Genomic DNA, 4674 nt, shown 5'->3' with positions numbered 1-4674 from the left:
TATGTTGTTTGGACATTTTCTTACACCCATCATATGTACAATTTTATTTATATGCATGCAATAAATAATACATTGGAAACTTTAGTTACACTTGAAACCTACATAATGTAGATTTAAGATTTTTAACTTAAGTTGAACTTCTTCTGTTGTATAGACGGAGGAATTACCACAAATCTGAACATCCCAGTGAGCCTGTTCAGGATGCTGGAAGCAGGCCGAGAGTTAGAAGGACAAAAACGACACTTTGTGCGCGCCAGTTTATTTTGTAAAAAGTTGCAGCAGTTTTAAGACTAATGCTCTTTACTGCACTGCTCGTAACTCTACAGGTGGTCTGTGCTCAATTAAGGTTCTCAATGTAAATACAAAAGTGGTAAATTAATTCTGTGTTACTGATGGTGTCATTGTAACTAAACATCTTTGCTGTATGGATAATTTCCAACACAATTTTTTTTTAATGTGTGTTGACAGTGGGCTTAGTAGTATGGTTACTACTGTATTATCTTTAAATTGTAAATTTTTGATTCCCCAAGAACCTAGAGATGTCAGTGTTCATACATAAGCTGTTTTCTTTCTGAAATTTGGGATTGGATGTGTCGTTATTTCATCTAGAAGGTGCAGTAGAAGTGTTTTGCTGATACTCCTGTATGTGTTGTTTTTTCATTCTAAAATAAGCACATTGTGCATAAAAATCAAGGATTTCATTTAGACTATTTAAATGTAAGGCAATTTATTCAAGTCAGACAAGTCACTTGTTAATAGTTAGATTTGACTCCAATTCCGCACATGATGTAGACTTAGCTGAGACGTTCAGAGATTTGGGAAGTCAACAGCTGACTTCATTATGCAGAGTGATTAACTGAGTCAACATGTAAAGCAGGGTCAAGAACCATCCGACACATTTGCTGATTATGAACGCTCTCAGCCAGATGAGTGACATTACTAATTAGTTTTCTCATTTCACTCTAAGTTATTTTTAGACGCATTAATATATTATTAAAAACAACTTAGTTGTCAATACGTTTTAGATCTTGTCTTGCATGATCCCAAGTTATACTTAGCTTTATTTACCTTAGAAGAAAACAACTAAAAACTGAATTTACTCTCCTGTCAGATGATTTGTAGTGAAAAAGGAAAAATCCCCCAATTGGAGGTGATAATAATGTTATATTAAAGCGACAATATTGTCTATAATGATTAATTATTATAACAGTCCCGTGAAAAGTAACTTAGTTCATCTCTATTATTTATTATTAGTTTATTACATAACCCGAGTGACCCTGATAGTGTCGTATGACCACCATTGGTGGGTCAGAGACTCATATGATTGAATTACTGAGAGACTTCTTAAAGTACTGGGAAGAAAAAAATGAGAGCGAAAGTGCTGTATTTGGCATTTTATTTTAGAATACTTGTCTTTGGATTAAGGTACAAACACACACTCACAGAAGCATGAATGTAATTTATTTTCTTCTCTACACAAGAATGTGTTTCTTTGCCCTTTAGTTGTGCGGGGGGGACATAATAACATAAGTTAATACCACTTTACTGTGACAATATTTGTGTGAATGATTCCCTTCAGTATTTAAAGGTCTTGTCATCAGATAAAAGACTGAGGATGGTAGGAACACATGTGTGTGGGTGTGTGGCCTGGGCGTTAGGGTTCATTGGAAAATTGGGTCATCAGGTCAACTGCAGTAATTAAGCCGACTCCATCCAGTCTCACTTTAAAGTCACTGAGGTCAGTCTGGAGGAGCGTCTTTGCATTTTTGCATCTTGTACACATTGAGGCAGGTTCTATCGTGGGGTGTCAAGGGACCCAGATACTAATCCTGACAATATGACTGCCTTTCAACAACATCTTGCTGCAGCTTCATGTTAAATGACCCCTTTATTTCCATCTTCAGGATGATTGCTCACGACCTGTTCTTGGTCCAATCCTCATGAGACTGCCGTACATTTTTTATATGAAAGAATTAACAGCCGCTGCTGTGGGTGATTGGACGAGCTTGACGTCCCCTGGCTCAGTCCTCTGGCTCAATTATGATGAGCGCAAATCTCATCATTTTAATAGCAGGCTTTTGAATTGCCCTCAAACAGAATAGTGGCTCTTGTTTTGATTGACAATGTGAGTGAGTGGAATTTGATGTAACACAATAGCTGCAAAATTACCAGTTTTCATGTTGAGGTGAGAGAGTTTAATAAATGAGGTCTCCGTATATGTCTGTCATGGTAAGAAAGAGCTAAGCTAAAAGGCGAGGGAAGCAAGGTCAGGCACCTTTTTAGGATACCTCTTAGGACGCCTATATATTAGGGGTGTGTTTTGTAAAGAATCCGTTATGTTTCACGCTACAGGGGCAACGATACGATATATTGCGATGAACTGCGGTATATTCAATACTGTAGTAACAAGGATATATTTTACATTTTGTAGAGTACTTGACTCTGGCGTTGCAGAATTTACAGAAAACATGACTCTTGACAAAGTTGTAACTGCTTTCATTTGTGTTGGAACAAACATCAGCTTAAAAAGATACTGGAGTCGACTGTATCCTCTCGTCCTCAGTCATCGCCGGGATCTGGCAGGTTTTCAATGTTCAACTAGCTTTTGAGGACAGAATGACTGCTGCCCTCTAGTGGCAGGATGTTCAATTGCTATAGAAAAATGAACAAACGCTGTGAATGTATGTTATTTAACTACACAACATAACAAAACTATGGTTACACATAAAATATAATTTGTAAGCCAAAACTGAAAAGAAAAAAAAGAAAAAACTTTGCTGTTGAATATCATTACAGTATACTGGAATAGAATATTGGTATATATCACCACATCCATTTTTTCTAACACCCCTACTATATTTCCAACTGGGAGGAAACCTTGGGTCAGGTTCAGGGCACATGGGAGATACCATGTCTGCTGGTTTGCCTTGAAACTCCTCGATATACTGACCTGACCTCAGATAATATGTTTCTGGATGGAGTATAAAACAACATTTTGAATAATTTTACATAAATAAATATGAAGTCAAACATCCCGATACGTACTATATGTCTAGGCCAGACATTGGCTGTCAAAGGGATACAAATGGCACCTTGACCATAATATGCACATTGTTGATATGGAGCATGATCTAAAAATGTACTTTTATAGTCCATTTTAACTAACTAAACTAACTTAACCTAAGAAAGATGGGTTAAAAAGAAAATAATTGAGACCAAGGTAACTTAACACACATTGAGTGGACGGTACATCTTATCTAGTTCATGAGATTGTTTTGGATATTATTATTATTTTATATTCTGCCAATTACCTGATTCCAACTTCATCTCTACTTGTTTGTTTACTCCAAATCCAGCTTTCTAATATAATGCTTTATAGAAACGTGTATCAGTGGGAATAACTGCTTATGGTTTTAAAGATTTTATTTAACAACCTAAAAGAACATAAGTAGCATTGTGCTAAATCTGGTGCAGCCATCTTTTTACTGTAACTGCACATTGTCCTTTTAAAGTAAACTGAACTGAACTGAACATATCTGTGTGCCGATGGAAAGAATTAAAATGACATCACAGGAGAATATTTTACTCACGTCTGCCGTTCATTTTCTTTGAGGGGAGCTTTCAAGCTGGTCATCTGTCAGCAATACAAATGAGTGCCAATTTGTGTCACTTGGGAACGGCAGACTTACATAACCATGGAGTTCAAGAGCAATGTTTTGCTCCATTTCTCGCCTCTTGAGTTTTGACTACACTGCACTTTTAGCTTGGATTGCGTTTTTTTCTCCTTCCTGTTTGAAGACGTCTATTTTTAGAGGACACAAATAGTGCTCCGAGTAATACTGAGAAAAGTAGTAATCCACAAATGTGTTATTGACTATTGTTATCTTGCTCTAACACATTTGAGCTCGGTTCTGTTTTTGCTTGCCTATTTAGTGTTATCTTATTTTGTTATTATATTTTGTATTTCCACCACAAAAACAAATCCTATATTGTGTTTACAACACACACTATAAAATGTTTTTTTTATTTCGGAAAGAATGTGTATAGAAAAAGGAAATCACGAAACAAAAATGTAACAACTGTACAAGACAGGACTGGATTACAACAGAATGACTTATGCGGTAAAAGTTACACACCTGTTATTAAACTGACACACTACTTACACGAATACAGTTAAAATAATAAAGAGATCAAACCAGAAGAAACACAAATACACGGCAAACAGTACCACTAAACATGCATTTATCATGGCATAACTTTCAGTGTAGCAGAGCTACTTTGGATGCTCTATTTTTAAATGTTCGAACATGGACTTTTCAATATTTACTTTTCAAGATGTTCACCTGCTGTTGGGCAGACAGAGGTGCAGAGTACTACAAGTACCACACGGGTGGAATGTACCAAAATCATTAAGTGGAGGGGGTTGTGAGATATTCAACCCCCTGTTTTGATCCTCCAAATAATTTCAAACACATTTAACGTGTCTAATGACTTTATTATGGGTTTTAAAACAATAGCTATGATTCACATACTTTACGTGGGTTTGTATCGTAACGTGTAGCCCACCCCACACAAGTACAAAGCCCCCCCATCGTGCAGTGAGGTTGAGCGCGCCGGTTCCCCCCTGATCTGAGTCGTCTCTCCTCCTGCTGGAGAGAGAGGAGAAGAACAACA

Source organism: Callionymus lyra, chromosome 4 (genome assembly GCF_982586985.1).
Source record: "Callionymus lyra chromosome 4, fCalLyr1.hap1.1, whole genome shotgun sequence".
Classification (NCBI taxonomy): Eukaryota; Metazoa; Chordata; class Actinopteri; order Syngnathiformes; family Callionymidae; genus Callionymus; species Callionymus lyra.
The sequence above is the reverse complement of the archived record's forward strand: the minus strand, read 5'-3'. Positions refer to the sequence as shown.